Raw genomic sequence first — 15,366 nt, forward strand, 5'->3', positions numbered from 1 at the left:
CTCATGTAATCTGATTGTGAGCGACGCGAATTCTCTAGAACTTTCTGGAATACACGCGGGCATGAGGGATTAATCTGGAAACTTCGATGACTCAGGTATAAAAGCCGACGCGTTTCGCCGCTGATCAGATATTCGACGATCGCCGACTGTGTTCGCCGCTATCGGTGTGCTTTGAGCGTACCTTGCTTTTGTGGGCTCAGGTTCGCCCAATAAACAATCAGTTTCGTCGTGCACAGTTTTACGACTGTTTTCTTCAGCGCCACTACTACGTGAAAATATCATTCCGCTATATCGCTAAAAACAGCGGGCAGTCTAATTCTTAACATTTGGGCACCATAATGTGTGCGAGTTGTTCTTGTCTCAAAATGTTTCATATGCCGCAGAGGATATGTTGAAGCGTAGGTCGTTTAATTCTGCGGTATCACTTAGGGGTGTAATAATATTTTCATTTCGAACTTGTATTGGGATGCGAGGCGTAATTTATAGAAATTAAATACCTTTGAAATATATGCAATTCGGAAGAGTTGCACCATGGGATGATCACCGGCTAACTTGTATATTATGCGTAACGCTTTTTTTTTCAAGGATATATACTTTTTCCAGGGATGTATGTACAGCGGTGCCGCATACAAGTTGGCAATAATTAAAGTGCGATATGAATAGTTAATTCAAAAGCAGTATTTTAATTTTATTAAGTAGGATATGATTCTTACGGTATAAGGAACCAATAAAACGAGAGGCGGCTAAGCAAACGTGAGTGACATGCACCATCCCACAGCAACTTCTCCGTACACCAAACACCGAGTGTTGTGATAGGTGGCACAAATTCGACGTCATTGGAATAAAATCTCAGACTCAGAACACAGTAATTTTTTACCTTTCGGACGACAGATCGTAGCATTTGTTTTCGCCACATCGATTAGTTATACATTAATATGCGACCAACGCTACAGCATGGCAAGCATTTCATTAGTTTTTGTAATGAATAGATGAGGATCCTTACCAGCAAGAAATGCACTGGTGTCGTCGGCATATATAACATAATAGGCTTCAGAGTAAACATTTACGACATCATTATTATATAAATTAAACAAAAAGGTCCCAGTATACTCTCCTGCAGTACCCCTGACGTAATTCGTAGATTATGTGATGAATGACCATTGACGCCAACGTACTGACAGCGCTGTGAGTGATAAGGCCCAACGATTTCTTACATAAGCTCCTTCCTCAGAGACAGGAAGGCCACGATCAAAATAGGACAGGCCACGTCCGATTGGTACACGCTGGGTGCGAAGGGCACCCCACAAGGGGCGGTGCTCTCCCCAGTAGTATTCAATTTAGCAATGAAAGGGCTCTCGGACCGGCTGACGAGGGTGACCAATGTCAATCACGCCCTGTACGCAGACGACATTACGGTGTGCTGTACGGGAGGGTCCGACGCAGATGTCGAGTGGGCTCTCCACGAGGCGCTGGACACAACGGAAGAGTACCCGATGGAAACGGGACTCCGCCTGTCACCCAGCAAATCGAAACTGTTGTTGTACAGGACCTCGAAACTGGGCATGAGGAATTTGACGCCGATCGATCAAATCCCAATCAAAAAACATACGACCGACGGCCAGCCGATCTCCAGAGTGGACAGTATAAGAATCCGGGGGCTGCTATTTGAGGCTAAAGGCGGTAACACGCAAACCGTCATGAAACTCACGTCCAAAACGGAGAACATGCTCCGGCTGAGTCTCAGGGTGACCAAGCGCAGGGGAGGGCTCAGCGAGAGCAGTCTCATCAGACTTTACCACGCCTTCCTCATGAGTCACGTAAATTACGTAGCCTCGGCGCTAAAATGGATAAAGAGAGACGCGGTCAAGATAGAGACACTGATGCGCAAGAGCATCAAAAGGGTGCTAGGTCTTCCAATTACTACAAGCACAGAGCGGCTCGATCAGTTAGGGGTCCACAACCCGCCTACAGAAATCATCGAAGCACAGACCAAGGCACAGGTCGTGTGGCTGTCGACCACCAGGACCGGCAGACGCATCCTAGAAGAAGCAGGCATAAATGCACAGGTAGAGTGCAACGCACGCAAGGTCGCGCTCAGCGCGTCGGTCAGGGGTACTATCAAGGTTGAACCGCTTCCGAGAAACGTCCACCCGAAATTCAACGAGGGGCGCCGAAAGGCGAGGGCCCGAGCCCTACTGAAATCGACCGCCAACTGCCCGGGACTAGCGGCATTTGTAGACGCGGCCCAGTATGGGCGCAGTGACCGGTACGCGGCCGTCTCGATACGCTGGGATGGGACGATCATTAACGCGGCATCGGTCAAGGGGGTAACGTCCGAAGTGGCCGAACAGGTGGCAATAGCCATGGCAATGAGGGACCCCGAACGTCCTTACGTGTACACAGATTCGCGATCGGCGGCCAGAGCATTCGCCTCGGGCTCCATATCGCGGGGAGCGGCGGCCTGTCCTCGGCAACTGAGGGAGCCACGGGTCATCACATCGTCAAATGGTTTCCGGCCCACATGGGGGCCGACGTGCACCCCGACTTTCCCAACGCCAACGAGCTGGCGCACGACCGCGCGCGAGGACTCACGCAACCGCGGCGATCGTGGCGAGCGAAGTGGCGGGGAGGGCAGGGGAGCACCGAGGCCCGCTGCTCACCTTCAACGAAATAACAACGCACTATCGCTGTCGAGGAGGGCCTTCCCGCTCCCCCACGCTAAACTCAATAGACCACAGTTATCGATATTCAGAATTCTTCAGACAGGGTCGTTCCCCTCGAGAGGCAGACTGAGCCTTTATTCACCAGAGGTAGAGCCGCAATGTCCGGATTGTGGCGAATCATACTGCTCGCTAGCGCACATGCTCTGGCAATGCTCCGCATTAAGCGGCACCATGTTCCGTAAAGAAGAAGACTGGGAGGACGCCCTGCGAAGCGACGACCACCAGACCCAGCTCCGGGCTGTCCAAAGGGTTCACGAAAGGGCGGAGGCTCACGGGCTTCCCGTCCCAACGTGGGTGCGGCCCGCGACCCCTACCGACCACTAAACAAAGAGTGGGTGGGGAGGGGTTCCTCAGGACTCAATAAAGTTATTTCCTCCTCCTCGAGAGCAGGTCCTATAATTCCATAGTTTTGGATTATGGCAAGAAGTACGTGATGATTTATGCTGTCAAAAGCCTTCTTAAAATCAATAAACAGGGCTAATAATATGTTTCTGCTCAAAATATATATGAATGAGTTCTCTTTGTGCAAGAAGTGCAGTTTCCCCAGATCAGTTTTTTCTGAAGCGATGTTGATATGGCGTAATAGTATTGTGTCGCACTACAAAACAGGAAAGACGTGTTAAAATGATCTTCTTGATGAACTTAGAGAAAACAGGAAGAAAAGATGTTGGCCTATAATTAGCAACGTAATGACCGGAATAATTGGAATAATGACCGATAATTGGAATGACCTTTGCGACTTGCATTTGAGTGGGAAAAGTGGCTGTCGTGAAACAAAGGTTGAAAACATGAGTCAACAAAGGTGCTATTAAGTCTATAACACACTTGACGGGAAAAATCTGAAAGTCATCTGTATCAAAAGAAGCGCTGTTTTTGAGGCCATGAACTGCAGTTACAACTTCCATACTATCCAAAGGAGAAAAAATAAGCGCTATCAGGACTGCTTGAATCAATAGATTGCAATGCCTCCAAGCTGCAACTAGGCTGAGAATGAAAGACGAAGGAACTGTTGAAGGCATCTGCCAACGAGGGGCCGCTCATTTCGCTTCCATTGAAGTGAATCCTATCGGGCGTTCCACTTTTACGGCCATAGCTAAAAAGAGGGACTAGTTACCTCCAGAGAACGTCACTGTGACTTGAGCTATGTTGAAATATGGCTGTATAATACTGCGTCTTGGCCACCTTTATGTCCTTGCCCAATTTGTTTCGCTACGCCTTGTACTGCGACAAAGCAGTCAAGTCTCTAGTTTTGGACAAAAGTTTTGTAAAGCCGGTATTTAACATTAATGCGATGAACTAAGGACGGGTTGATCGAGGACTTTCTAATTCTCATACGTCTGAAGCTTTCTTACTCGGAAAGTGTTGAACGTATAAATCTTTGAACTACCTCGTACGCAGCACTTGTGTCACCTGCGCAGTATACATCGTCTCATGGCGCATTTTGCACCGCAACCCGAATTGTTTCAAGATTACTTTGAGTTATTACATGTCAATAACGATCACATCGCTGTGATGACTTAGTTGTGCGTTTAAATGCCCATAAATATATTGCCCATATGATTGCTCAAGTCACAGCAAACTACACCCGATGCCGTTAGCGACAACTCAACACTCGTTAAAATCTGTCGAGATGTGTTTCTGACTGCAGTGTAATGCGAGTCGGGGATTTATAACGCTTGAGCACCAATTAGAAGATACAATAATATAAAAATCGGGTCGCAGTGTGCTGTCATAGAACATATCAATATTAAGATCTCAACCACAAAAAAGTATACTCATTTTCATTGGCAAAGTGAAAAGACTAAACATTTCAAGAATTCTCATGCATCGCAATTTGGGTGGCGATAGAGAACGAAAAATAGAGTGCGGTTGCTGAGAAGCCCCCAGGCGCCTAGCACCTTTCAGATACAAAAGAGAACATTGAAATTAATTGGCATTCAATAGCAAAGAGGCCAAGAAGGATCCCGTCCACGGCGGCCGCACTTCGATGCGGGCGAAATGCGAAAACACCCGTGTACTTAGATTTAGGTGCACGTTAAAGAACCCCAGGTGGTCCAAATTTCCGGAGTCCCCCACTACGGTGTTCCTCATAACCAGATCGTGGTTTTGGCACATAAAACCCCATAATATATTTTTTTAGGCCAAGAAGCGAGACGCCGCCACCCCTACGCCCAATTGGACGGTTAATAAACTACGTCTGGAGCGCTAACACGTTATCATCTACATACCACGTTTCAGATATCAGGACATCGAGGTGAAAGCCAACGCGGTTTATCAGCGCAGTAAACTCATCAAACTTGTTGCACATTGAACGAGCGTTGATTTTAAAACAGTTAACGGAGCGGGAAGATAAGAACTCAGAACCGAGGTGCCATTTTATCTGATCAGGGATCATGTATCCTCCAGTGTCTAGAGCAGACATTATCGACGCAAGAATGCACATGCTTTAGAAAAAAAGTGAGCAGTTCATGCGTTTCCATTATGACTTTATTTGAGCGGTCTGCAGTCACGCGATCTACATCTGTCATCGACACAATGCGCAATACAGGCGTTGAATGACCTCTGCAAGCAAGCAATTTACCGTGATTGCTCCAGACATACTTCCAGTCAACAACTCTTTTCAGGGAAATTGCAACCCCGAGCAGTTGTTTATGTGGTGACACTGCATACGAGTGCGACGCGTATGCGTGTCGGAATAAACCGTCAACGAGCGGCGCTCTAGGTGACGCAAGGAAAGAACCCCTGTCGAATGTACTGGCCGATAATATACTCTCTGGGGGACGTCACGTAGTAAAAGTAGCTTGGCGCACGCAGTCGTCGCCCAGCTATCTGTCGTGGCAGATAGCTGCCACGACAGCTGGCAGGCAGGGGATAACAGCACATCCCTCTTTTTCAAGCACAGGAACATTCGCACATACATGGTAGAGAATGTATGTATAGTACTAGAAGAAACAAAACACATAACCACTACTCATCAAAGCCCAGTCGCATGGGTTTCTTCACCACTCTACCAAACCGCGTTACAGTGCAAGTGGGGTCACTCTTGGCCACAGCGCGAGTCGGAGGCACCACTGAATCTGTTGCGGTCGAGCCATCTGGGCTATGGGCCAATTGTGCCGCGCTCGGCTGCTCTGCGTTTTCTGGAAATTCGTAAGTTTCCATAGTTCCCATAGTTGCCCTTTCTTTTGGGAGACGGTTAAGGATTCTCCTGTTTCGGCGAGGCCAACGCCGTCGTCGGTTCGCACTACATATGACCACGGTTTCGATGCTAGTGCAAGGACTGTAGCCTTGGATTGCATGTCTATCACCCAGACCAGGTCACCTGCTTCTAGCTTGGGAAGCCGTCTGGCACGATGACGTTGGTTGTAGTAGCGGCATTGCCGCAGCCTGACCTTCTGGTCACTGGCCACGACTTCTTTCGGGCTGATTTTTCCCGGATTTCGATGACGTGGTAGCATTGGAACTCTTGTCCTCAGTCGCCTACCCATAACTATTTCCGCAGGACTGACCCCAGAATGCCAGGTGTCGGCCTGTAAGCCAACAATGCCAGGTAAGAGTCTTTAGACTTTAGAAGGAGGTGCTTAACCGTCTGAACCTTTCGCTCTACTTCCCCGTTGCCCTGCGGGTGCCTCGGACTCACGGTGACATGGCGAAACCCGTATGACACAGCGAAGTGTTCAAACTCAGTAGCCACGAACTGAGGACCGTTGTCGGTCAACACGCACTCAGGGATTCCATGCCAAGCAAAAGTACTTTTCAGTCTATCAATGACCATTCTAGACTTTGTGGAAGGAACAATGGCTACCTCAGGGTAATGTGAAAGATAATCCACGCGGACAAGGTATACCTGGCCGTTGATTATGCACAGATCTACTCCCACTCTCTCCCAAGGGTTTTGGTGTAGCGGTGGCTATCATGGGCTCGGCTGGTTGCTGGGCATGTTGTGCGCAAACAGTGCACTGATTCACGAAGTGTGCCAGTTCGGTGCTCAATCCTCGCCACCAGACAAAACCTTTAGCAACACTGCGACAACGCCTGATACCCTGGTGCCCATCATGCAGTCTGCACAGCACCTCTGTTCTTAGAGACTGTGGGATTACAAGCCTTGTTCCTTTCAACAACAGACCATCAATCATGCTAAGGCATGCTCTATCTTGCAAGTAAGGTATGAGGAAAGAAAGGACATTTGGTTTTCTTGGCCAATTGGTTTTACACCGCCTGCGCAGGTGTTTGCAAACCGGATCATTAATTTGACATTCTCTCGCTCTAGATAAAAAATTGTCCCCCGTTTCCAAACCAAGCACACTCAATCTGACACACTCAAGCCTTTTTCAGAATCACTGCGTGCAACAGGGGACCGCGAAAGGGTGTCGGCTGTGACTAGCGATTCGCCGGGAACGTCCTGGGCCGCGATTTTGTAGCGATACCTTTCCGGTAATAATGCCTTTTCGCGCTTATCGCACTTTGTCAGTGGTCGGAGCGACGGTCCGCTCGCGTTATCAACGGGATGCCGTGAGCGGTGGATGATAAAACTAGAGTAGAATAAGTCATAATGCCTTGCTACAAAATCGCGGCCCTGGACACTGAAAAGATAGCGCATTAGGCGTAGCCGGAAGCGTTGAATTCGAGGGGGCATATCATCAATGGCCATATGGCCTAGTGAAGATACTAAGGGCTTGTGATCGGTTTCAAAGGTAACGTTTAGGCCATGGATGTACTCGTCAAATCTTTCAGCTGCCCACGTCAGTTCGAGCGTTTCTTTTTCTATCTGGGAGTATCGCCGTTCCGTGTTCGTGAGGGATCGAGACGCGAAAGCTATTTGTCTATACGGTGACCGTCTTTCAGCGTTTGAAAAAGGACAGCTCCTAGTCCGAAAGAGGATGTGTGCGCTGAAAGGATGGTAGGAAGCGTTGCATCGTACATGGCCATACGCTGCGCAAAACAAATTAGCCCTTTCAGCTCGTTCAGCGCTTTTGGTTGGTCACACCCCCAGACCCATTCGCTATCTTTGTACAAAAGCGCACGCATCGGAGCAGTAGTTTGCGCCAGGTGAGGCAAAAAGCGACCTAGGTGATTGGCCATGCCGAAAAGCTTCTCATTTCGGTGACATTTTTCGGTGCGCTTCGATTTTTAATAGCACTGACCTTTGCTGGATCTGGCTCAATTCCATTCTCATTCAGAATATGGCCCAAAAAATTCACTTTATTAAAGCCAAGCAGGCACTTTTCTTTGTTCACAGTCACGTTTGCGCTAGTTAGGCGTGACAACACATCCGCTAAACGTTCGTCGTGCTGGGCTATCGTATCACCAAACACTAAAATGTCATCCATGATGTTGACAACATCTGGCAGGCCACACAGGATTTCAGACATTCTTTTCTGGAAATACTCCGGAGCGGACGCAATTCCGAACGGTCGTCTGGTAAAACAGTACCTCTCGAATGGAGTCAAGAACGTAGTTAGTTCTTCAGAGTCCCTACATAGTCCGACTTGATGGAACCCCGAAAAGGTGTCAAGCTTCGAAAACAATTTCGCACCCGTCAGAGAGCCTAGCTTGATCGACCGTAGGTAGCGTGAAGCGCTCACGAACGACGCACTTGTTTAACTTTGTGAGGTCAACGCGTATACTCTCAGTTCTTCCGACTGTTTCCTTATCAGGACTATTCCTGCGCATCAATCAGCTGGGCCGTCTACTTTTCTAGTTATTCCCACGCGCACGAGTCTCTCGATTTCGTGCTTTAGCCTTTCCATGAGCGGAATCGGCACTCGCGGCGGAACGATTATGGCATGTGGAATTGCGCCCCGTTATAACCTGATAGTGTATTCCCCTGGTGTAGTGCCTAGACTACGACCCATACGCGGAAAAAGTGTCTCATACCGTTGCTTGTCTGCATTAAGTGAGACGGCAAATTTAACGATACGTAAAGCCTCTTTCCCGCCTCTTTCACGCGCTTTCCCGGCAGCGGCAATCGCGCCAATGAAAGTTTCTCTGGTACCATGTCCGACAGTTGAGAGGCGTACCTTTCTTTGCGCTGACCCAACTTTTTTCAGGCAGGTTTTCGCAAAATTTCCTTTGTTACCACAGTAGTGGCATTTAGAAGCATTGGCTGGGCACGTCGACCTCGGGTGCGCGTCGCCGGCGCAGGGGCACCGTCCCCCATTGTACTGCGGGCGTTTATGGTGGCCCACGGTGTCCACAATGGCGCCTTGGTTCTGAAGTTCTGGCGGGCTCCCGATGTGGACACCTTCCGGTCGAAGGCTCTGCTGCTGCTGTCGCACGGTTAGCGCTGTAGCCAATGTCACCTACGGATCCCTCAGCAAGGCCTCGGATAGTTGCGCGTCCCGAAGACCGACGACAAACCTTTCCGGGATAAGTCTCTTCTTCATATCCCCGAAGTCGCAGCGGTCTGCCAGCACGTGAAGTGCGGTTGCAAACTGATCTACCGGTTCTTCTGGCCGTTGCTGGCGTCTGTGAAAGCAGGCATTTTCATACACAATGTTCCGCTGTTTGACGAAATGACTGTCGAACTTCTGTTTCACGACATCATAACTTTTTGCTTCTTTTCGTTGGTCAGCCCAAATGTAGCAAAGACTTCCCGGGCTTGACGTCCCATTGTGTAAAGTAGCGTGCGTACCTGGGCCTCTACTGAACGTTCGTTGATAGCTGTGGCGAAGCGGTAGTCATCGAAGTGGTCGATCCACGCCGGCCACTCTGACGTTTTCTCAAAGTCTAGCGATGATGGCTGCTGGAGCTCCGGGATTACCGTTGCGGACTTGTTTGCCATTTTCTGGAAATGCTGCTGCCCACGGCCTCAGCGAGATAGTTGACCACCGCCCACTTCTGACACCATGTGGTGACACTGCATACGAGTGCGACGCGTATGCGTGTCGGAATAAACAGTCGACGAGCTGTGCTCTAGGTGACGAAAGGAAAGAACCGCTCTTTATTATGCTGGCCGATAATATACACTCTGGGGGACGTCACGTGGTAAAAGTAGCTTAGCGCACGCAGTTGTCGCCAAGCTATCTGTCGTGACGTCACACGCCGAACACAGGCAGGCCATAGAGAAAGAAATTCAACAAGAGGGGACAGTCGGCAGAAACTGGCAACAGGAAACACGTCACCATACGTCACGCTATACTTTTGATGCCGAATGTTAGCTGCCGCGAGCATCGAAAAAAAAAAAGAAAGTGAAATTAAGTTAATAGGCATTCATTTATTTTTTAAATTCTTTGCCGCGAGAACACAAACGTTTTGCGTATAAATGAACTTAAGCTTTGCGACTTATTTTCCTTGCCTTACCTAGCCACAGGTCAATGACGCGCCAGATACATGCGTCATCCGCCAGACACTCCCCCGAAGCCAGCAAGGACGGTTGCGCGCGCGTTTGAGCGCTCGCGCACGGTGACCCGTCTCTCTCATTTTTTTTTTTTAATTTAACCTGGTTTATTGGGATCTCGGCGTATTCTTGCGTTCCTTCTGCACTGGGACAAGGCACCACTGCACTATTGGACTACGGCAAGGTGAGAAATCTTGTTTCACAGTCTACAACGCAATTAGGCTTACGACACGGGACCGACACTTAAGACGCAGTTAGCGAAAAACAGCTCGGCCATCCTGGCTGAGTAAGTTTGAGTTAATGAATCATGCTGAGACATCTTTCCGACGCTTCCTAGGAGATTATGGTAACTTATTTCGGTTTTTGAGCAACACTGGCTGCACAGGGCGCCGTGTCGCAGTTAGCGAGAACTAACTCGGCCGTGGTGCGTAGTCTAGTGCATCTTGCTAGAACAAGTTTGTTCCGCTTTCTCTGACGCCAGACATTACTGAAAAGTAACTTCGTTACTTTCTGGGGTACTTTTGAGGCACGCTGGCCGCACAGCGCGCTGTGACGCAGTTAGCGATAAGCAACTCGGCCCTGGTGATAAAGTTAGTTTGGCGTGTAGTGTATCTTAGAGGGACAAGTCTGTGACGTTTTTCGTGGCTCCGCAACAACAAATACCTTATGTCGGTACTCACGCCTGTTGAAAACGCGATGGGCGATTGCCAAGAGTGATAACATGGGGTGTGCTGCTGGCGCCGGCAAAACGCGCGCAAGATACCGCCGACGAACATATCAGAAACTTCTAATTCGAAAATTCTGTCTTCTAAAGGACTGAAAAAAGACATTGCACCCACGCATTTGTCTTGAGTGCCTGTTGCGTCCGTCTCTATGTATTTAGCGTACCATCGCGTCGCCCGAGGCCAAGTTTTAGAAACGTGAAGTCGCCCTTGTATTTGTGCTGCCAAAGTGCAGGAAATAATACCCGGAAATGGGGGAACGCTTGGAAATCAGATGTTTTCATATTTTATGGTATTGTTTGGGATGAGTCGGGTATTTTCTACGCCATGTATGTAAAAGCGAATTGCTTGTTTGTAATGCCGCCCATTCACCGCTTTCGCATGTTTCGCCTCTACACGCAGTATTCCTATGTCTAAATACCAAAATGACACATGCTTGTAACATGCTCTTACGTGCTTGTAAATGTAACGTGCTTTTAATTTACTTTTTTTCAGCTGGTGCCGTCCGGTGGAGCTTCATACAGGAACGATAAACAACGAAGTGGTAAATGATAAGAGGGAAATAGCAGAAGCATTGAATGACTATTTCTGCTCAGTTTACACGTCTGATGATTACATTACCCCCGATTTTGCCACTTATGACGAAATCACAGCTATCGAGGATGTTTCTATCTCCGAAGAAGGCGTACTGTCACTTCTTCTCAACTTAGATCCTAAGAAATCGCTAGGGATTGATGCTATACCGAACTCCTTCCTTATCAGGTATGCCGAGTGGTGTGCCAAGTATCTGTGTTTGATTTTTAAAGCCTCACTTTCACGCGCTGAACTTCCAAACGATTGGAAGCATGCTAAGATCACACCAGTACCTAAAACCGAGGATCACTCGCTTGTGTCCTCTTTCAGGCCTATTTCCCTGCTATGTTCTAGTGCGAAATTCTTGAACATATAATTTTTAAACATCTTACCTTATTTGTTGAAACGAATAACATAATTACCCCTCATCAACATGGTTTTCGGAAAGGATTCTCAACGGTAACCCAGCTCGTTGGGACAATCCATGACCTTGCGGCAGTGATTGATATGCATAGTCAGGTTGATATTATATTATTAGATTTTGAAAAAGCCTTCGATCGTGTGAGTCACCAGAAATTACTGCTTAAACTAAAACCAATTTTGAAAAACGATTCCTTACTTGCGTGGATAGCAGCATATCTTTCCATGAGAAGTCAATGTGTAACAGTGGATTGTGTTAACTCAAACTCAGCGCGCGTGAAATCAGGTGTTCCAGAGGGTTCTATTTTAGGGCCACTGTTTTTCCTGTTGTTCATTAATGACATCGTACAAAACGTATGTGTAAAAATAAAACTTTTTGCGGACGACTGCATACTATATCAAGAAATTCGCAGTCCGAGTGATCATGAATCTTTAAACACAGCATTAGCCACACTGAACACATGGTGTATAAATTGGCAAATGACAATTAATTACAAAAAAACAGTCGCAATGAGAGTGACGCGAAAAAAACAACCGTTTTTGTTTACTTACCACATTGATGGTCATGCTCTATCGGAGGTCTCTGCACATAAATACTTGGGAATAATACTCACATCTGACTTAAAATGGAATGACCATGTCGAGTACATCGAAAAAAGGGCCATGAAAAAGCTTGGTTATCTAAGGAGGAGGCTTGGAAATGCCACGCCGGACATAAAACTTCTAGCATACAAGACGTTTATTAGACCATCGTTAGAATACGCAGCAGTAGTATGGGATCTCTTTACTGCGTTCAACATAGAAAAACTAGAAAGGGTTCAAAGAAAATCTATCCGATATGTATTTAATAGTTATAGCTGGCAGACGTCACCCTCACTCCTCTTGCAAAGGGCGGAACTTGAACAACTACAAAGAAGAAGAAATACGGAAAGGTTGAAATTCTTTTATTTGGTTTTTCATGGAAAGATTGGACTTGACAAGACATTATATATAAAACCCGCATCTGAAAGTGCAGTGCGCCTTTGTCACTCTAAGAAAGTCATAGATTTTATAAATCGCACTGATACGTTCAAAAATTCTTTTTTTCCAAGAACAACCCGTGAATGGAATTGTTTACCAGCTGATGTTGTAGAATGTGAAACAGTTGATTTATTTATAGATGCACTGAGGAACCGATCTTGATCTTTTTTTCCTGTAGTAAAAATTGTATAGTGATGCATTTCATTGTAGAAAATGCAAGGTTTTTCTCTGTGTGCAGTTATTTTTCTTTTTTTTACGTCGCTATGTCTTTGTGATGTTTTATGTTGCAACTTTTTCTCATCAAAAATTATGTATGCCCACTCCTGCTTAAGGCCTGGTACCCAGGCTAGCAGTATCGAATAAATAATAATAATAATAACTACTCCTTACCTGCTGGTGTCACCTGTAAACGTTGGATGAACGTACAAAAAGCGCGGAACGAGCTTTTATATAGAGCAAGATAAATATTTCCTCAATGCACAAAAGGTCTTGCGTCTACTTTGTGAAATTGCATGTGGCACAGATGCGATGGGACTTTTCGAGATCGTTCGCAATCATTTTTACTACATAACAAACCGTTTCTGTACTAATAGCAAAGAAAAGGAGGGGGGGGGGTGCAGCCGGCGTGCTAACTTGCGTTCAAAATACGCACGCCCAAAACCAAATCCGGAAGTGATTGATGCCGACCGCTTGGCACGCTGCAGTCAATTCGGCCGCTGGGCCCTATGGGAGTGTCCCCTCTTGTTGAATTCCTTTCTCTATGGGCAAGCGATAACAGCATAGTTTATTCTACCGTGTTAGGTGTTCGTTTACGAACACGGGCCTCGAGACGCCTTCGTACTCAAGTGACTGAGTTGTCAGCCGCTCTTTCCGGGCTTTTGTAAAATCAGCCTTGGGCTTGGACCGACGCGTGAAGCACACAATAATGTTCTTCACCTTAATCTTCGGGGTTTTATTCCTGTGAAAAATGTGGATGTCCTGGTCATCAATGAATTCACCTAGTTTATGGCCGATAGCCTAGATAGCTGCCGTGTGATCGCAGCCATAAGGCAGACCTTTTATTTAAATGCTGTTTAGTGTCGGGTACTTCTCTGGCTCGTCTATCCGAGCTTGCAGTCCCTGATGTTTGTGTTGAAGTTGCGTGGTCTTTTCTATGTGTTTCGTCATGTCCAGCTCCCTAACATCCTTTTGGATTTCCTTTGCCTATAAGACTGTGATGAGGTTCTTCAAATGAATCACTCGCTACTGAGGCACAGCCTCAGCGCATGAAATGACGAAGCCGTTCGTTACAATAACAAGCCATTCTTAAAGAAAACACAGCGAAAAGAGAAAACGAAACTCAGCAAACTAAGCACAAAAACAAAAGAGGATTAAGTATAGAAAGAAAGCATAAAAGTCAGAAGGGGCCTCAAGTTTCATCGTTCGCACTGGAGCTGTGGGATGGACTAGAAGTGGTGACAGAGGCGGAGTTCGAAGTGGAGTAGCGGTGGCGAAACTAGAGGCCGTCGAAGAAAATCCTGGTCGCCCCCAGGCGAACACCAGCGATCCAATAATACAGGAAGAAGTTCCGCAAGTTCCACCGTGAAGTTGGGAACATGGATAGGTCGCCTTAGTACGGTAGAGCTCTTGTCATCGGACACGAAATCCAAGGGCTTCACCTCTGCTACCGGTACAAGGGCTTCATTTCTTCCATGTCGGTCGGCACCTTATCATCAGGCCGCCATGATCGACACTACTGTGAAGACGGGCATAGTGGAGACGGGTAACGGCTAGACGCCCTTGCGGCGTTCGCCAGCCGGAGCTCAGTGCACGGCGCTGCAGACGCTGGGCCACCTGGGTCGGACGTCCTTCCGGCATTCGCCAACCGCAGGCTACAGGAAGAAGTTAGATGTCGCGTTGATCCCAGGAGGGAGCCTGGAGCGGCCTTGGGCCAGGAACGTGACTGGCCGCTACTTGTCTTGTCTTGTTTCCTAAACTTTGGCGCATACCCACTACAGGGGATTGGCCAAGAGGCAGGCGGTTTCAACTATGTTTATGAGAAATTTAACAAAAACTTAATCTGCATAGCAGTCGTTAGAAAATACTATTAAGAATTTTGAGATCAAGAAATTTGGTCACAAAGAAGTGAAATGCATCCCTGTGACTCTGTCCCAGTGAAATCGCCCCAAAGGAGAGAATGGTTGGTGAGGTTAATAATAGGCGAAGTTTTAGAAATGCAATTTCTAACATTTTTCTTTCTCTTAAAAATCGGCGACACGAAAGGAAAAATGCTCAACGGATTCGCATTCATTGCAAAAAGAACATAAAGGGGACACAGCGAGACCAGACCTGTGTAAGTAAAAATTTAGAGGCGGTATACGGCATCTCAATTTTGTAATGGAAACTTCCAATTGCCTTGAAGTAAACCAATTATATTCCATCAGAAGCAAAGATGGTGGAAATCATAAGAAGATGTTAAAATAGATTCCCGCACCCTGGGCATCTTCTTATCCCTCTTCTTCCACGTCTGCTACGATGGCTGTCGCGTGCTTACTTCCTTGCTTGTTGCTCACGTGTGCCACTTACCCAC

The sequence above is a fragment of the Dermacentor silvarum genome, chromosome 8 (assembly GCF_013339745.2).
Source record: "Dermacentor silvarum isolate Dsil-2018 chromosome 8, BIME_Dsil_1.4, whole genome shotgun sequence".
In the NCBI taxonomy this organism is placed as follows: Eukaryota; Metazoa; Arthropoda; class Arachnida; order Ixodida; family Ixodidae; genus Dermacentor; species Dermacentor silvarum.